The following is a 20124-nucleotide window of genomic DNA, read 5'->3' on the forward strand; positions in this document are numbered from 1 at the left end:
ATTTTGTAAATGTGGAAAAGATTATTCCAAAAATTATGTGGAAAGCCAAAGAAGCTAGAATAACTGAAACAGTTTTGAAAAAGAAGAATGAAGTGAGAATAATTCTACTTCATTTCAAGACTTATCTAGAAACCAAGGCTGTGTGTTATTGACAGAGGGATGATGCATAGATTAATGGAATGGAATAGAGGATCCAGAAATAGACCCACACAACTGACCAATATTTGACAAAGGTACAGAAGCAATTCAATGGAAGAAAGGTAATAACCTTTTCAACAAATAATGCTAAAGCAAAGTAGACATCCATGGGCAAACACTAACAACAATAACAAAATATCTACCCAAGCCTCACTCTTTACACAAAAATTGGCTCAAATGGATCACAGACTTCAATAAAGAATGTAAAACTATAAAAATTTCAGGAAAAAAATTAAGAAGAAAATCTTCAGCTCAGACTTGATCCCAAAAGCATTATCCATAAAAAAAAAATAAAAAATAAAGAGTTAAAGTTGAGTTCACAAAATTAAAAGCTTTTGCTCTACAAAACACTCTGTTAAGAGGACAAAAAGACAAGCTACAGGCTGGGAGAAAATATTAGCAAACCACAGAATCTGACAAAGTACAAAGTACCTGACATAAATTTAAAAAATTCTCAAAACTCACTGTTTAAAAACAAATTAATGATCCAATTAGAATATAGGCAAAAATCATGAAGAGACATTTCTCCAAAGAGGATGTGCAGATTACAAGTAAGCACATGACAAGATGTTGAACATCATTAGCCAATAAAGAAATGCACGTTAAAACCACAATGAGGGGTGCCTGAGTAGCTCAGTTGGTTAAGTGTCTGCTTTCGGCTCAGATCATGATTTCAGGGTCTTGGGATGGAGCCCATCAGGTTCCCTGCTTAGCAGGGAGCCTGCTTCTCTCTCTGCCCTCCACCAGCCCCTGCTCATGCTCTCTCTCTCAAACACACACACACACACACACACACACACAATGAGCTATTACGCGCCTGTCAGAATGGCAAAAATACAAAATGGTGCCAAATGCTGACCAGGATGCAGAAAATTTGGATCAGTCATACACTGCTAGTGGGAATGTAAAATGGTACATAGCCACTCTGGAAAACAGTTTGGATGTCTCTTTTAAACATGCACACAACCACATATGCAAGTACCATGCAACCCAATAATTACTCTCTTGAACATTCATCCCAAATAAATGAAAATTTATGTCCACACAAAACCCCTATACAGAAATGTTTATAGCAGCTTTATTCATCAAAGCCAAGAACTGGAAATAACCCAGATGTCATTTACCAGATGAATGGATAAGCAAACTGTGGTCCATCCATATCATGGAATTATACTCAACAGTAAAAACGAGTGAACTATTGATACACACACAACCTGATGAATCTCTGGAGAATTAGCCTGAGTAAAGAAAGCCAATCCCCAAAGGTTAAATATTGTATGATTCCATTTGTAGAATATCATTGAAAGATCAATATTATAGAGATGAAGAATAAAATCATGATTTCTAGGAATTAGGGATGAAGGCAGGGAGAGAATGGGTGTGACTATAAAGGAGTGGCTCAAGGAAGCTGTGCTAGTAGAACAGATCTGTATCTTGATTGTGATGGTGTTTACATAAAACTAGAAAGTGATCCTATGGCCTAGACCTATCTACACACATACATGAATACATGTAACACTCATGAAATCTGAATAAGCTCCATGGGTTGTACTAATGTCACATGCCTGGTTTTGACAGTGCGCTATACTGCTGGGCGAAGGGGCATGGGACCTCCTCTGGTGTGAGATGTTAACACAGGGATCAGCTGGCGGAAAGTGCACCAGACTGCCCTGTGGTGGGCGATGTCAACAGGGGAGTCAGCTGGAGGAAGATGTATAGGACATCCCTGAACACTGGGTCAGCTGGGGAAGGGTGTATGGAACCTCCCTATACATTCCTTTACAACTTGCTTTGGATGGATAATTATTTCAAAATAGAAAGTTACAAATGAATCAATGGATAGATAAGTAAATAAATGGAACCTGACATAGGAGAGACATTTAGCATCCATTCTCTTCTGCTGCTAAGAAACACTTCTACAAGCCAAGGCCTTTATGCATATTACACTTCAGTTACACCTTTCAAAAATCCTAAATGATAGGTATTATTATCTTTATCCTCCAGATGGAGAAGCAGACTCAGAAACATAAAGGCACTTGCCCAAGGGCATCTGTCTGTCTAGAGTTCATACTCGTGCCCACTCTGCACCACTCCTTCTGCCCTTGAAGGCCACACCAGCTGCGGACGGAATACCCCATCTGACATCCTGCCAGGAGCCGACTTGCTTCCCTAAGAGGGCCTGAGGCCTGGGAAGGGTGAAGCCCACAGGCAGGTCTTGATGGAGAAGTCAGGGGATGGGTTCCTATATGGCAAGGTCGGCTCCTGGGAGGTAGTTGAGGAACATGACCACTCCTTCTTCTCTTCTGTCTCCACCCACCCCTGATGCTGGCTTTGCCCGGTGCCAGCACACAGGGGACACCCCGCAGCACTGTTCCCTTCCTATTCTTTCCTGACTGGCCCCCATCAGGCCACCCACCGCTAACCAATGCCATCTCCCCTTTTCCAGAGCTGAGCTTCATCACCCAGTCCCCAGAGCCAGCGAGACATGGGTCCCAGTTTCCAAATCCTGACGCCTTTCATTTAACCAGAAGACTTGGAGGGGTGAGTTGGAAATGGGTTTGGCTGGGGCTCGGAATGGGGTAGATATGGAAGAGAGCACTGTTTGGGGGGCTGCTGATGGAGAGTCAGCAGAGCAGGAAAGCAGAATTTGACCAAAGCTCCCTTCCCTCTTGCAACCTCTACAAAGACGGTATGAATTATTTATGTACCATTGTTTTGGTTTAGGAAAACTGCCCCCAATTCCTTTTGCATTAAAATAGGGATTATGGCTTAGAACTTGGAAAAGGAAGGCACCATCACTTGACATGTAGAGCAGAGTCTCAGTTCCCTAGTATGTACAATGGAGATAATGGCAACATCTCCTTCCTGTGAAGGCCCAGCAAAGATGATCCATGTAAAGTAGCTGGAATCTAGTAGATGCTTAATAAATGCTTGTTGACTGAACAGACATGCTGGGTGCCTATTGCATGTTAGATAAATGGGGTGGCCCTCTCTCTGGGGTTACACTGCCACTCTGCCTTCTGGAGCTAGCCCATATGGCAGTTCTGTAAGATTTCTCCTATTCCTTACTGGGAAGCATGTCTTCCTCTGTACTCCTGAAACCCTTTGTTTGGCCTCTGTTATTGTCTTGCTCGGTCTATCTTGCATTATATACCTATGAACCTCAGAGTCCAGGCCTGTACGCCTAATCCCACCTCTATGAGAAACCAGAGCTTGTGCAATTCATCTTGCAGCATCAGACCCAACTTACCTTCAGAAGGGATGTCCTCTGAGCCAGAGCTCAGAAACATCATCTCATCTGACCTTACCAGGTGGCATTGTTAGCAAGATGGGAAAACTGACCTAGAGAAAAATAACCTCCCAGACAGGAGTTGGGGAGAACCAGGAGACATGGCCAAGATTCTCAGCTCACTTCTTACTATGGGGAGGGAGCAGACATGCAGACTGGCCATGCTTCTCTGTCCCCCACCTCACAGATCACCCAGATTTCTGACTTTGCTGGAGTTTTGCTTCTTGCCCCAATACTTTGGGGCTAACCAGATTGTTTCCAAACAAGTTACATAATTGCTCACATATTATTTATGCCATCTCTTGAATATTAAACAATTGATAGTATGGAACAGAAACATGGGCGTTTAAACCTAGCAGCTTTTGACAGGCGTGGGTGGGGAAGGAGGTTGAGGAGAACCATCTCTGAGCCATTTACAGGAGAAGATGACATCTCCCCTCTTCTTTTCCTGAGATGGGCTGAAAGGCTTCCCAGGCCCATGGTTGGTAACCACGTAGTAGAATTTTCACTGTGGGTTTCGGCCTCTTTTATTACATAATGACAAAAATGCGTTATCATTTCCCTAAAGGATGAGTAGAGCCAGAGCCTGACCACGTGTTTGCCTGTTCTCAAGTGCTTATTGAGCACCCTCTGTGTGCAGTCACTGTTAGGCTTTTATTCACTCTGGAGTGCCCTCATGAATGAAACAAATGAGATCCTCATCCTCATGATACTGACCCTTCAGTGGACAGGTGACCAGATAAATAGATGGCTTCAGAGCATAACAAGCACTGTCACTGTGAACAGAACAAAATGGGTAGCAGGTGGGATTGGCTGGCAGTCCCCTGAGATGGGAGCATTTGACTGGAGGTCTCCATGGTAGAAGCAGCCAGCCCTGCAGAAGTCCAGGGTTGGGGAGAGTGTTCCAGGCAGATGGGAGGTCACCCAGGAGCAGGTAGCTGGGGCGGGGTTGGGGAAGAGTGAAGAGGATGGCGGGCTGAGAGGGATGAACAGGAGTCCAACATAGGTGATGCAGGTGAGGAGTGCCTACTGAGGGTCAATTGGGCCAGGCCTGGGCAATGTATTAGGCTGTTGTCAGGAACACCAGTTTACAAACCATCTCCTGCCTCACCCAGATGTGGACGGTACTTTCCACCAGCTGGGCAGTGCTGGGAGCGAGAGACAACACACGGGAAAGTGCTTCATAACAGGTGAAAGCCTGCACAAACGAGGGCTTGAAAATGCTTGAGGATTCTTAAACACCTCATCCTTTTAGAACATTGGAACGTTTCCTTCCATCCTGTTTTCCTCAGTGAGAGAATGGAGAAAAACATGGGCTCTGCTCCTGGCCAGACTGCCCCAGAGTCTGAAATACAGGAAATGGAGCAAAGAGGTGGGGTCAGTGCACCAAAACCCCGGATACCAGCTTGTTGACTCTGGGAAGCCCTTTCCATGTCAGAGCAGTCTGGGGAGGTGACATGGTGCAGGGTTGCCAGCCAGCCTGCGCAGCCCACCTCCACTAGTTTCAGGTTCTGGCAACACAATCCTGGGCAACTTGTTTCAATGCTCTCTCCCACCTCAGTTTTATAATCTTTAAAATGGGAGTAGGAAGCTCTTTGCTTTGAAGATATTGGAAAGATTACATGGGAGAGAAAATCTGATGTATCGAGCATAGCCTGGGATGTCAGCGGTGCTCAGTGGGTTTCTGTTCTCCTGCTGGTCCCCAGTGGGGACAATGGCCTCAACCAGTGAGGACCCCAGGCCCCTTTCTGCTGGGACCATGTCAGACTCTCAATTGCACAAGCACTGAGAACAGTTTGCCATCTGTATCACTTTACTGGGGCTGCTGTAACAAAGCACCACAAACTGCGTGACTTGAAGACACAGATACTTGTTGTCTCATGGTTCTGGAGGCAGAAAGCCTGACACCAAGGTGTCAGCTAGATTGGTTCCTTCCAAGACCCATGAAGGAGGATCTGTTCCTAGCTCCTGGTGGCTTAGTGGGCAATCTTTGGAATTCCTTGGCTTGTGGATACATTACTCTGATCCCATACCTTTTATATCATCTTCTGTGTGTGTGTGTGTACATCCAAATTTCCCCTTTGTATAAGGACACCAGTCATACTGGATCAGAGCCCACCCTAATGACCTCATCTTAACTTGCTTGCCATTGTAAAGATCCTATTTCCAAATAAGGTCACATTCACGGTTACTGAAGGTTAGAACTCCCAAGTACCTTTTAGAGGAAAGGCCTACTTCAACCCATAACACTATCATAATTGTTTGAAGTGGATTCTGGAAGGGCCATCAGTGCATTCATGACATTTCTTAAATAGACTGAAAGAATATTTTACATCATTTTCCAAAAGGGCAACATCCTTCTCAAAATCACTCCTTAGCTTCCAGGAGCTTCCCATTAACTCTTGGCCTTAACAAACTCCAGCGTGGGTCTCTTGGGTCATCATCTTCCATAAAGAGCAAGCAAGCAAGCTTGATCCCAAGCTCTCTGTTAATCCCACCTGTGCACTGAACTCAGGGAACACAGGAAGCCAGAGTCCTAGCCTTGGAGGCAGTCACAGGGGAGGGCCATAAGGAGAGGCAGGCATACAGGTGATTGTTATTATTGGACAGGTCAGTGCTGGGGCCACAGGGCCCTTCCCGGCAGGGATTCTCAAGGGTGAAGGAAAAGGCTTCTTTTGTAGACTGCTTCTTATCTTTATCTCCTTGAAGGGGAAAATGTCTTCCTGAGTCCTGAGAGCATGGGAGAGACCCCACTGGCATTTGTGCAGGCAGATAACTAATCAGTCACTCACATTTCATTTTGCGATGAGACTTGCTCTTGAGTCTCTGCCTACACAGGAAATCCCAAGTGCAGAGGAACCCAAATCGCCAGCTTGGCCAGGGTCCCTGGAGAGGTCAGGGGTCAGTGGTAGACTCCCCTTCCCGACACATCCTCATCTTTAAAATAAGCTCTCCTACTCCCAATTATTGAACGTTCCCATGTTGCATGAACTGAGGGCCAATAATCTGCATTTCGGCTGCCTCAGTGACCACTGAGGACAGTGCACTGCAATCTGGTCGGCATGCAGCAGACTAGACACAACCATGCTGAGGTGCTAGGTTTGAATCCCAGTACTGCCAGTCTGAGCTCTGTCTGTGATCCTAGGTGAAGCTTGTCACTTTTCCAGTCTCTGTTTCCTCGTGTGCAATGTCAGAATAGTTCCTGCCATACAGGTGAGGGATGTCCGTAAAGGACCTAATGTGGTACTGGGCAGCCAGCCCGCATTCTCTGGCTCCTCTCTTTGGGCCTCAGCTTCCTCCCCTGCAAACAGGAGTGTGGGAACAGATGAGTTATGGCCAGCTCCGTATGGCTCTTGGGAGCCATCTCCAGGGAGTCTAGCATCCGGCTGGGTAGAGAAAGCCTCCCATGCCTACAGGACTGCTCTGCCAGGAGCTCACTGTGTGACCTGGGGTGATGGTCCTCTGCCCTGCATAGGCCTAGTGGTTCCCGATGACTATGGCAAGGTGTCCAGAGGATCTGACTTGGCGCAACCATCCAGAGGTCTGAGTTTGTGTCTCACCAGGGTCCAAACATTCTCTTTTTCCCCTCCCCCATTCTCTTGCTGCACATCTTGAAGTCTCCAAGACCCACCCAGGGTTGTAGAACCAGGAGCTGAAGCTGCCAAATGAGATGCTCCCCATCCCATGTCCAGGTATCCAAGGCCTGTCTGGCACACTGGAAGCAAAGCATCTTCACAGGGAAAACCCTCAGCACCTAGCACAGGGCATCTCTCCTAGTTGGCCCTAACCAATTCTTGTCAAACTGACTGCATTGCTGAAATCAATTCACCCAGACTTCAGAGGAAAGAATGTTTGCCCCTTCCAGAGGCCGGAGGCAGCAGAGGTAAACGTCCCCAAGACACTGTATTTCTAAAAAGGAGCTGCAGTAGAGGGAGTAATTGAAAGAAAACAGCCGTGCACTAGTGGTGGACTTGTGGGCACCCATGGTCAGGAAGGCTGGGGATGGGCTGCACCCCAATCTGTCTTCCTCTACATTTAGTTGCAGGGTAAGGTCTGACCCCAGGGCTGGACATGATGCCACTGGTGTTCATAATGTCTCCGGGGGGCGGGGGAAGGTGGGCGGGTATCCTGCTTATTGAAATGCTTCCAAGTGAGGATTAAACAAAGAATTATATAGGAAGTAGAGTGGGCTCGTGGCATGGTGGAGAGAGCATGAACTTTGGGTTCAAGTTGGGCCCTGCTGGGCAAGTGACCTCCCTTCTCTGGTCCTTGGTTGGCTCCCCTGGAAATGGACCAGCAAATACATTGCAGGGCTATTGTGAGGATGGAAGGTGCTCTTGTAGGCCACGTGCCCGCCCCACCACCTGGTCATGAGGCAGAACTTGCCCCCTCTTTCTGGGCCCCTAGCATCATGTGGATAGGGCAGGCATCCAACCTCAGATGCCAAGAGCAAAAGCCTCTGGACCCCAGCTCTATGCGCCCTGCCCTCTGAGTCTTTCCCTTCACTTAATCTGTCTTCAGTGGGTACTGGCAGCTGTGGCGGAAGAAGACTTGTGTTCAGACTTGGAGGGACCAGATAGGACCACTGGCTGATGGGCTAGCCTCAGTTGGCCCATCTGTAGACTGGGCACAGCATCCCTTGCCTCAGGGGCTGCCCTGAGAGTTACTGAGATAACGAATACACAAGGGCCTGATAGGCAATTGCTCAAAACTATTTCTGAGTCCGTTGGGGTCAAAGGCTACGGTTTCCAGGTGTCACGGAGATCCCTCAGCCTTGGCTCTCAGTCTTGGCCGGCCTGGATCATCAGTGGAGAAGTGAAAATGAGTCTGCCTTCCATCTACTAGGCCAAGAGTAAGTAAAAAGTGTAAGATCTTATCCTCAGAAGGAACCAAATAATTCCTTAACAACCTCACCCAACGATAGAAGCTTTCCTCCGAATCCTTGACTGGTAACTTTTTAATTTTTTCCTAGTTACTCCCAGGGACAGGAACCTCACTATCTGTTGTGTGGCAAAGAGCAGAGGTGGCATATAGTTCCTGCACTTCATGTCCAGGCATCTTATCCATTAGGATCCCACACTCCTCACTCAGGGCATCTCCACTCTTACTTTAGAAACTATTTTAACTGGAGGGCACTGAGGGGAGCACTTGATGGGATGAGCACTGGGTGTTATCCTGTATGTTGGCACATTGAACACCAATAAAAAATAAATTTATTATTAAAAAAAGAAACTATTTTAACAAGAGTTACCTGATTTCTTCAACCAGGAAGAGCCACTCAGGTTTCACCTCCCCTGTAATCATCCCCAGCATAACTCCACCTCCATGAAAATGAATCACTCCATCCTCCCTGTCCCTGCCGCCCTTCCAATAAGCCTTGGTCCGGTCGTCAAACGCAGCCTATGTGTTTTATTTGGTTGCTTTGTTACCTCTCTCCCGCTGGACCCTAAACTCCCCACAGCAGGAGTAGGGCAGTGGAAAGAGCTTGCTTCGGCCTTAGATTCAAATAGGTCTGACCTTCATGCCCTATTTCCTTCCAGCCCTATGACCCAGAGGAGGGGATATAACCTCTCTGAGCCCATGGATCAATGTCAGCATCTCCTGATCCTCTCTCTCCCTGAGCACAGACCAGGAGTCCTGCTTATCTGTGTCCCTTGTCCCCGACACACAGTAGGTGCTCAGAACTGGTTGAGTAAAGGAAGTATGAGGGAGCCACTGGGTGAGGTGGATGATGAGGGCGCGGGGGAGGGAGTTTTGCTCCTGGAAGCCAACATGAACCAGTAGGAAAATAAGATCCACAGGCTGAAAAAACTTACACTGGTCCAGGGTTACTTAGTAAAGGGGCAGCAGAGAGAAACACTGTGGGGAGAGCCTGGCATCAACACCCAGGGGTTTGCCCTTGTAAGAACAGCCATCTCCGTGGTCCGTGCACTAGCTTTGGTCAACAGAGAAGTATTCATGGAGTGCCTGCGTGACGTAAACTGTTTTTTAAAAAACATAAAAGTCTGGGAAGGAAAGGAAGACAGTAGGTTGGCTAAATCAGATGTTTGCAGCATTTGTCAAATATGAACTGTTGTGTGTCAAATACGAAAAGATAGGGGTGAGTTCCTCACACCTGAAATGTTCAAAATAAAGCAGCCGTCAGCACACAAAGAGGGAAGATTGCAGAAGCTGGGAAAGCACTCCGTGCAAGTGCTCTTCCTCCAGCCTGTTGGAGAGGGGACTCGCTGTTCTGCTTGATGGGGAAGAAAAGATTTCTTCCTGCGCCCTGTAAACAGAGAGAACGGGACGGGGCAGGTGGGAACAAGCAAGGAATGTCCGTGGGGCCAGAGAGGCTTCCTGGAGGAGGTGAGATCCGGTTGTTCGGCCTGGGCCCTCCCCACCTCTCCCTGCCTGGCCGTCCCCCTGCGGCCACACTCCCATGGCCGTGTCAAGGGAAGCCTCTGCTCCTGGGTCTGGCCAGAAGCACACCTGGTGGCTGCGCTTTCCTCACGGTCCCAGGGCCGCTCTGTAGCAGCTAGTTGTACAGGGAGTCCTTGGAACAGAAGGACTTCCAGGTACCCAGGACTGGAGCCAGAGTGCCACTGATAGGATCAGAAGCCTCAAGTGAACATGGCCCAGAAGGAAGCCGGGGGCACGGAGGAACGCCCGCCACCCAGCCTGCCTTTGGCAGAGGCTACTGTTTTGCCAAGCACGTGGCACTGTGGAGGCCAGCCGTGCTTCCCTGCCCCTCTCCACCCCGCCTCCCCCTCACTGATCCCAAGGCCAGAAAGGGAGGCAGGCCTGCGGGCAGCTGGACGGGGCGCCGTGGCCACCTCACAGAGTGTAGACACTCCTCAGCGGCTGTCAGTGCTGAAACTGAGAGGTCAGAGTAGGGGTCTGTGTCCGTGGCCGGGGACTCACTGGGGACGCCGGGGGATTCGCCATCATCTCCAGCCCAGGTATGGGAGGGTGGGTTCACGGGGCACTGCCCCAGGCCCTGGGATGGGTCTGGGTCTCCAGTGCAGGGGAGCTGCTGAGACAGAAATAGCTTCATGTAAGAGGGGGGACCTGCAAACCTCTGAGTCTTGGGCTGGGAGGGAGGCTGGAGGATGAGGCTTGGTCTGGACAAAGTGGAAACCGACGAGGAGCCCCCTGTAGGGGACAGTCTCTGGCCTCACTCAGCTCTGTAGGCACCCTTCCTCCAGAGGGCTGCTAAAGTAGGCAAGAGCATGATTTCTGGAGCCAGATGGCCCACGTTCAAACCCAGACACCTGTGTGACTTTGCACACTTACCTCTGCCTCTCTGTGCCTCAGTTTCCTACCCTGCATAATGGAGGTGGTGCCAACAGTCCCTATTCCATAAGTCCTTTCTGAAGATGAGTTGAGACAATAGAGACCTTGACATAGGTCAGTGCTCTGGAGCTTAGAGCATGGTCCTTGCTCACTGTTACTCCCTGGACCTGGAACCAGCCTTCAGAGCTGTAGAGTCCGTCTACCTGCCCATTTCACAGGTTGTGGCCAAAAGGAGATGAACTAGACCCGAGTTTGAATCTTGTGTCTGCAAACTTTATAGCTGGGAAGCTTTAGACGAGTACTTGACCCCCTGCCCCTATTTTTTTTATATGTGAAGTGGAGACAATTATGGGACCTACTTCATGGGATACTTACAAGCATGAAATTATGCTGCACACATAAAAGGCTTATCCTAAACCTCATGCTTAAATGAGAGCCATTCTCTCACTGCCATCACCAACACCATCATCACTGTTGTTGGTGTTGGTGGTGGTGGTATTATTATTATTATTATTATTATTATTACTATTATTATTATTAGAAAAGGAGGAAAGGAGACTTATTAGCAGTCACCCAGCAAGTCAGAGGGCAAGCCAAGACCCAGTTCTGGCCTCCCAGCCCCCAATCCCTGCTTTCTGTTCACTTCACCATCTCATTAGCCCTCTTGTCACCTCTCAGCACATCTTGCCAAGAGCTTGGTTTCTCCTTGCAAGAGGTCACCCTAAAGCACCTCAGAGCATGCCTCCCCTGACCTCATTGTTTCCAGGCACAGATCTGGGGGCACCACACAGGCAAAGCTGGCATCCCGCAAGAGGCTAGGTCAGCAGAGAGCCAGGGCAAGAGGTTACCTTCTTCCCATGATTTCCACAGCACCCCACCAAAAGCCCCCCAGCTTCCCCACTGTGCCCAGGATCCTTAGCCAGGGCAATGCCTGAGGGGGACAGGATGAAGCTTTTGAGGGCAAATGTCTGAAAACTGCAGAACTCCTTATACCCCAAACAGCTCCATAAGAAAGGGAAGAGTTGAGACTCTACTTCCAACAAAGTTTCCTTAGACCTTGGGGACAGGTCTGGGGGTCATCCTCAGGCATCTCTTGGTTCCATTAGCAGATAAACCACCACTGCGGGCTTGTTCCTCTCTCTCTTCCACCTTCTGCCTACCAGAGTTTGGGCCTTCCCTGGCAGGGAGGGACAGAAACACAAGAGGAGGCAGGGGAGGCAGAGGAAGGAAAGGATGGGGTTTGCTTTAAGGAGAAAGATGAGTTATATACCTGTTTTAATAATGTAAATATTGCCTGAGCAGTAATAATAATTGTTCCTATTTCATGAATGCTTAACCATGCGCCAGGCACTGCACTCAGAACTAGATATGCATACCTTAGTTAATCTTCACTAGAACCTTATCAGGTAGAAAATATCATCATACCCATTTTACAGATGAGTAAACCAGAAGAGCTTATTAATACACCCTGTGGTGACTGCAGATGCTAATGAGATGATACAAGAGAATAAGTTCTGCTCAGAGCATAATAGGGGGGTCTGAGGACTGTGGCAAGTCACAGAGAGTCACTCAGTTTTGTTTGTTTGTTTGTTTGTTTTGGTGCATGATATACATACATTAAAGAGATAAAGTATACTAATCTTAAATGTACCACTTAAGGAATTTTACATATACATGTGCTACCACCCCCCAAATGAAAATATAGAATATTTCTAGTATGCCGAAACATTTCTTTTGAGGCATTCTAATTTAATATTATTTTTTATTTTTTTTAATTCTGCAAAACTATCACAGCCAAGAGGAGTCTAAGGACACATGATGACTAAAGATAATGTGATATCCCGTATGGGATCCTGGAACAAAATAAAAAGGTATTTTAGGTAAAAACTAAGAAAATTTTAATCAATAATGGACTTTAGTTAATATCAACATATCAATATTAATTTGTTAATTGTGAAAAATACACCATAATAGTATAAGCTATTAATTCTAAGGGGACTAGCTGGGGGGAGGGGGATGGAGACAGATGGGAGCTATTCTTAGTAATTTTTTACTTGTAAATATAAACATGTTCTAAAACACAAAGTTTATTTAAAAAAGCACTCTGCAAATCCTCCAGCAAATTATGTCTGTAGACTGGATCTGACCTCTAAGCTGCCAGTTTGAGACGTCCAGGGCAATAATGCCCTCATTTTACAGATGGGGAAACTGAGGCCCCCCGCAAAGGAAGCCTCCTATAGCAGGTCAGTGGTAGAGCCAGAATCAAAAGGCCAGTCAGTGCTCCAGCTGCAGAGTGGGGTGTCGGGTGTGGAGTGTGGGTGTGGGGGCTGCTGGTGTCTCCCTGGATCTCCAAGGGCCCTGCTGACGACTTGCCCTGCAAGAAGCTGCCAGGAGCCAGCCAGCTTCCCTCTGCTGCTTCCTCCTGAGCTCTCCAGGGCTGTCAGTTGGAAACCAGTTCTCCCACTAGCCTTAGCCCCAGAGGGAGTGGTCATGGGCAGTTCCTGTTCTGGGAGCAGGATGTCATCTATCCATCCCAGCCAGCCTTGATGCACCTTATAGATGTATGGATGTCCCCAAACCCAGCACAGGATCTGGGATGAGTGTTGGATGCATGGGTGAGTAAAGAAATGAAAGAGGGAAGAAATAAATGGCAAGGGTGGGTAGTTAGGGGTGTGTGGAGGGAAATAAAGGGGGCCAGGAGCACAGATTCTGTAGCCAAATGGATTGGGTTGAACCCTGGCTCTGCTACTTCCAGACTCATGACCTTGGACAAGTCACCTAACCTCTCTGTGCCTCAATCTCTTCAACTTAAAATGGGAATAATAGCAGTACCTGTGAGGGAGGGAAGTAATAAATATAGGAAAGGAGGGAAGAGAAATAGGGAAGGGGTGATATCAGGACATGGAAACTTAGACAAAGCCATATGACTGGCCACTGACCTAGAAAAGGTGGATGAGTGGCATCATATAGTTGTTAGAGCACAGATTAGGGAACTGGGCTGCCAAGATTCAAATCTCAAAGCCATTGTTTACTATGTAGCTCCAGGCAAGTAACTTAACATTTTGTACCTCAGTGTCCTCACCTGTAAAATGGGTGTGGTAACGATTGTACTTACTTCACAAGGTTTTATGATGACTAATTGATTGGTATGTGTATAGCACTTAGGACTAGCATGTTTAAAACAGCCCCTGGCATATAAAGAATGTTTATTAAATGGGGGAAAGGTCTCATGCCAGAAGCCCACTCTCGTCCCTTGGAGGGATCCCGACTTTTGGGAGAGATAGAGGTCTAGGCATTGTAAATACACCTGCTGAATCCAGGTGAGAACCTGCCTGAAGGAAGTCACATGGGGAGAGGGCTGAACTGGGGACCAGCTGCCCATCTCTATAGCCTCACCCACCTCTGGCCAACCCCAGGATAGACAACACTTCTAATATTGTAAGAGAAGCGAGGAATCTGGCTTCTTATACACAATTTCCAATTTTTAAACATTGGCACTTAATTCAATTTTATTTTAAGCTCTTAGCAAAACAAACAAATTTATTTTAAGCTGGCTGCTCTCCCAAGCGGCTGGTTTGCAGCCTCTACCCGAGTCCAGTCCTGCCAGTTTGCTTTCTTTTACATTTCTCCTGCATTTTAGAGGAAAGGGAACTAAGGCCCAGAGAGAAATGTTTGAACCTGTTGTGTCTGACCACTTAGTGGAGTCAACAGGCAGTCTGTTAGTTTCCCTCTCCTGGCTGCAAGCCACAAGTTTCCCCAGGTAATCAGTCAGACTTTGGACCAGGTAAGGGAAGAGAGCTCAAAAGGAAATTTTCCTCTTGGGTTCTTTCAGTAGCATATTTGAAATATGATGTTTGTCGTGCATCAGAGGTACAGCCAATTGTCAGGCAGGAGCCACTCCCACTTCCAAAGCCAAAGCAGAGATTTGCAATGTAGGAAGCTCCAGCTGCACTCCCAGCCCGGGCTCAGCAGGTAGGGGGCCAAGATTCTAGGGGGTTCCTGAATCTTACCATATGCCTCTCGGTGGTGGCTAAGGGAGGAGCCAGCAGTAGGTTCTTTTGTAAAGGTAATCACTAAGTCAGAACTAGAGCAATTGAGAAAAAAAGGAGAGGCATGTTCTGAAGAGAAGTTTTAGAGGAATATTGTTGGGGAAGAGAGTTAATTTCCAGGCTTGTTGTACTCTGAATTTGAGTTGTTTTTTCTCTCTTTTTGCAAGAGCGCCCTTTGGTTCCTACTTATTTAACCAGACTGTGCTGCTTTTTCCTCATCCGTAAAATGGGATAGATATTGTACCCACTTCCTGCAGCTGGTGATGAGGGTGAAATGAGATGGCATGTGGAGAGGATTAAACAATACAAATCAGCCATCGCTCTCACTGTTGGCAGCAGCCAGCCTGCCTGTGTGCACAAGTGGAAGCTTGAGAACCTTCCACTCTTGGCCCTTCTTTACCTTGTCTATGTGATTATGACCTTCGTTTTGTCTGGAGAGTCAGTGCATCTAGTAGTTGTGGAGCCCTTCTTGTGGATCAGGTTTTGTGCTAGATCCTTCTATCTATTTTCTTTTCCTTAACCCCAAGAGCAATGCTGGGAAGCGAACACCATCATCACCTTTGCAGATGAAGAACCTGAGGCTCTGGGAGGGAATATGACTTATCCAAGGTCACCCCCAGGAGGGACGCAATCTTGAGCAAATCCCATTGCCATATTGAGCCTCCAGCATCCTCATTTGTAAAAGGAGGTTCAGGACACCCATCCCAGGGCTGCTGTGGGCATCTATGAGGTAATGGCTTGGAAAGTGCACTGTCAGCTGTAAATCCCAGCCAAACGGACAGCATCAGTGTGAGTCTTGCAGAGGCCTGCTCCCCTTTGGGGCTCAGTGCATTTTAGCAAGAAGAGTTATAGAGAAAAGTTATTTTGAGTGTCTTTTTCTTGGGTGGTTTCCAAAATGTGTCTCCTCCCTCCAGCTAACAAGTGCAAAGCTGGCTTAAGGAGAGGCTCTACTCAAAGCAAGTCACTTCCAGTGGAATGACCTGGGAGGGAGAAAGGAAATGGGCATGATGCTCACAGGGGAGACAGGATCACAGAGAAGGCCTCAGGCTGTGGAGTCAGACAGATGTGAGATCAAATCCTGGCTCTTCCACCTACTAGCTGTGTGACCCTGAGTCATCTAGTTAACCTCTCTGATCCTCACACAGAGAATTGTTATAATGAAGGGGATGAGCAAGGCAGCTGAGAAGCAAAGCATGGACATCCATGAACATCCAATGAGACCAGTTCCAAGTCTGAGGTGGGAGCTGCAGACATTGCAGGGGGTTGGGAATAGGATAGAAACCAGGGCTTGGAGAGAAAGGGCCCAGGGAAGAACAGTCCGCTGCTAAACTAGGGAAAGGAAGACCGGTGGAGTTGGGCTTAGCAGTATACATACACAGGAAAGGAAGACTGGTCAAGTTGGGCTTAGCAGTACACGTACACTGGACCATGAGCATCTGGAAGACAGGCCACTATGTCCTTTTCATCCCAGTGGCCTGGTTCACAGAAGGTGCACACATACATTTAAAACCCTGAATTTAATATTCACTTTCTGCCCCCTGCCTACCCATTTAGTCCTCCTTATCTCTTGATCTCCAGCCCAACCACCCCACCTCTGTACAGGGTGAAGTACACAGGCTGTGGTACCTGATAGATTTAGATTCAAACCCAAACTCTGTCCTTTCTGCCTGGGTAGCACTGAGCAGGTTACCTCCCCTCCCCAACCCTGTTTTCTCTTCTGTAAATACTAATACTAACCCCTGCCCAGCAGAGTTATTATAGGAGTTAGAGATGATGCATGTGAAAACACCTAGCATGGTCCCTGACCCATAGGAGGCATTCTGAAGATGGCATCAGGACGTACAATTGCTCTTTACTGGGGTAGCCCATGACCACCTCTGACTTCTTCACTCACACACAGACCAAATTCCCTTAGGCTCTCACAGTGTGTCTTTTTACCTCAGGTGACACAAGCACCTGGGCTAGATAGGTCTATGCACCACAACCTCTGTCCCCACAGTCTCCTTACACAATTTCCAGACTGTTTCTAGATTCACTGGCCATGATGGGGCTTACGATGTCCACAAAACACCTCAGAAATGAGTATCAACAGGCAGGTCACTGATAAGAAACAAACTGCACTCGAGGATCAAAACACCCAACCATAATCACTAAATCATCCTCTGGCTGTGAGTTTGTTAGTGTCTGTAAAAGTTCTCAGGTTGAAAGTTTATAGATAAAGGGCTTCCTGGTCCCAGATCCCGTGTCTTATTCTTGAGGAGGGCCTGTAAATGCTGCCCCATTGCTGGACTGATGATTTAGGAGTGCTTCTCTGGTACCTTGAGGTCAGGGTGAACTCCTAAAAGCTGGAACTGGCTCTGTTTCGCTGTGAGGACCTCTGGAAGCAGGTGCAGGGCTTGGAAAGAAACCCACTATGCTCAGCACAAAGAGGGGCAACCTGCCCATTTGGGATAAGTGTGTCCTTGAAGTTCAGCTGGCAAGGAATCTCTAGCCAGAGCTTCTCTTGCTCATGCCCCCTGACCCTACATGCAGTATAGGCCCTGTTCAGGGAACTGGGAGCCAGGCTCACCCTGATACTAGCCTGGAAAATGCTGCCTTAATGCCTGGCACTGTTGGAGGATCATCACAGCCATCTACAAAGGACTTGGAGAGCTTCTCAGCAGCAAATTAGCATCAGTGCTGCCCACTGAACCCACAGTGATATGGCACCTGCAGAAGTCACATAGTTTGGTCTAATACAAGTCAAAATGTCAAGGTACAACCTCTAAGCTAACTCTTGACCTCACCCCCCACCCCCTTCTCTTGCTCTGCATTTATTTAGGATTTCTCTCTACCCACCTGCCATGGACAGCAAATGGTTTGCCCACCCTCCATTACCAGCCAAGACTGGGAGTCTGAGCTTAAAACTAGCCCCCATCCCACCCCCACCCCTTCCCACTCACTCCCGTGCTGGCTCCCATATGCAGCCTCTCCCTCTGGGCCCCTGAGCTAATTACAGGCTTCCCTAAGTCATTGGAAGGAAAAGCTAATTAAATCAGGGTCGGCCATCCATTTTCTGGCTAAGGACAGGCAGCCCGACACCTTTCTTCCACTCCAGGATCCTGAAACCACAGCTTGCATCTTCGTCCGAGTTTGAACACAGGTTTTTCTCTCTTAGGGATGATTTTTAGGAAGAGCAGCAAGATAGGACATTTCCTCAAGTGCTCCTTTGCACCATGTCAGGGTGACCATATGGGATCAGGTTGGGGGCCTGGAAAACTGAGGAGTGCCCAGATCTGCATAGCTGGGGGAAAAATGTGTGAGGAGACAGGGCAGGTGACAGTTTCTCCTTGGAAATTCCCCAGCATGCTGATGCACCGCACCCACCATTTCCGATTCTGTGGCCTGAGCAAAAAAGCCCTGCCTTCAATCCCAGTCCCGCTGCCTGGCTAGGTGAGTGCCCCAGGGCAGCATTCATCGACCCCTCTGTGCCTGAGTAATAATAGCACCTACCTTACAGAGTTGCTGAGAATTAAATGAGATAACACATCAATCAGCCAGTGTGGAGCAGGTGCTGAGCCCATGTTTGTTGAATGAACAAGTGATTACTAAGTGCCACATACAGAGTGAACACCCAAACAACGTTAGTTTTCTTGTCCCTCTTGGAATCCCTGTGTGTTTGTTACTATAAACACTCATGGGACTCACTCCCCTAAAACCTGTAGGTGAATAAATGTATTGCATGTTTTCCCCCTTTGAGATGCAAGGGCCAAAGAAGTAGGAGGGGGGCGGGGTTAAGGGGCATGGAACGGAGAGCTCCTTTCCCGTGGCCTGCCCTCTCACTTGCCCCTAGATGCCAGCCTGCTTTTCCTTTTTTTGTCTGGGCCTCAGAGTCCCCTGATATAAAAAGGGGTGCCTTTGACGGAAGTCCCCGCTATGATTCTCAGCCCCTCCCTGCTCTGTCCTCGCATGAGCCATGTCCTCACCAACTTCCTCCAAGGGGGCACTGCCTGAGGCCAGCACGTGGCTGTCTCAGACACTATTCCAGAAAAGGGGTGACGGGCTTAACTAAGTAAGGAGATCCCAAAAGCAGGGAACAAATGGAGGTGAGTCCACTGTACGGAGGAGGACCCACTCTGCAAGCCAAGCCTGCAATGTGCTTTGAATCCCAGCTGTGTGGCCTCAAACAAATAAGCTAACTTTTCTGTGCCTCAGTTCCCTCCCCCTGCAAAACAGGCATGATAATAACAGTCTGTCCCTCATAGGGTTCTTCTAAGAATTAAATGAGTTCATATGCACCAAGAGCTTAGAACACGGCCTGGTCTGTAGTTGGCACTCCACACGCATTAGTCATTCCCGGTATTTTAGATCCAGACTCTTGCTGACTCCTCACCACAGCCAGCCCAGCCTGGTGGTCTGATGCCTTCCATCTTACAGATGAAGTCTGGGGAGAAGAAACCACTTGACCACCATCACTCAGAATAAGACCCCTGCCACACTCCTCTCTCAAAGAGGAGAGTGTGACAGTGCCTTTCGGGACAAGCGGGCTCAGGGCAGGGCGGGGGTGGCTAAGAAGGCCCAGGCCTCCCTCAGAGGCTCAAGCGGAGTCGGGAGGTGGCTATAAATATGAGAGGCGAGGGGCTTTCTAACTAGGCCAGGAATGTGTGTTAGTCATTGAGGTCAGAGCAGGCCGCAGAAGCTCTTGGCTGGGAAAAGAGTATATCCAGGAGTGAGCTCTCCCAGGCTCAGGGGAAGCCAGAGCGCTGAGACTGAGAAGGAGGGTGACGAGCAGTGCTCAGCTAGGGGCACGCCGGCACCCCATGACCTGAGCCAACCCCCAGGAATGTCCCTCCTGCTCCTTCCAACCTCTGAAAAGTCCTACTGCAACCCAGATCAAATCAGCCACTGATGAGCACCTTCAGGCTGAGGCCAAGCTGTGGTTCCCAGAGGGTACACTCAGGCCACCATTCTGGGGAGTGAACAAGTGCATCCTTTCTATTTTAATAGCTGCGCACTTATTTTAATGTGCTAGGAGAAAAATACAACTGGCAAAGCAAATCCATGATCTCGTGGCTGTAAGTGCTTAAGATAATACCAAGTAGGTGTATATGTTTTTTTTAAGAGGGAGTTGATTTTTTTTTTAAATGTATACTTGTAGAACTAAACCACCATTGCTAAGGTTTGGGGGATTCTGGTCCACAGGCAACATGCTAATTTCCTTGCTGTGGGGTTCCAGGTGCCTTCTATGCCTCCCACCCCACACCCCTGACTTTCCCCAACAGTCCTGCCCTGGCAACTGAGCCCTGCTCCACCCTCACTGTGACCACTATCTGG

At 48.1% G+C, this 20124-nt stretch overlaps 1 protein-coding gene and 1 long non-coding RNA gene across 10 annotated transcripts in view; one reads left to right on the top strand and one right to left on the bottom strand.

The window, feature by feature from the left end:
* ATP2B2 (ATPase plasma membrane Ca2+ transporting 2) overlaps nucleotides 1-20124 on the top strand; it is a 372053-nt gene that overhangs the window by 165367 nt on the left and 186562 nt on the right. For all 9 annotated transcript variants that reach the window (XM_072785140.1, XM_072785138.1, XM_072785142.1 and 6 more), the window contains exon 3: nucleotides 2645-2739. The gene's annotated coding sequence lies outside the window, so the exon portion shown is untranslated. The remainder of the gene's footprint in view (nucleotides 1-2644; nucleotides 2740-20124) is intronic.
* LOC140609855 (uncharacterized) overlaps nucleotides 1-20124 on the bottom strand; it is a 33700-nt gene that overhangs the window by 7194 nt on the left and 6382 nt on the right. The window lies entirely within an intron of this gene.

This window comes from Canis lupus, chromosome 19, assembly GCF_048164855.1.
Source record: "Canis lupus baileyi chromosome 19, mCanLup2.hap1, whole genome shotgun sequence".
Taxonomy (NCBI): domain Eukaryota; kingdom Metazoa; phylum Chordata; class Mammalia; order Carnivora; family Canidae; genus Canis; species Canis lupus.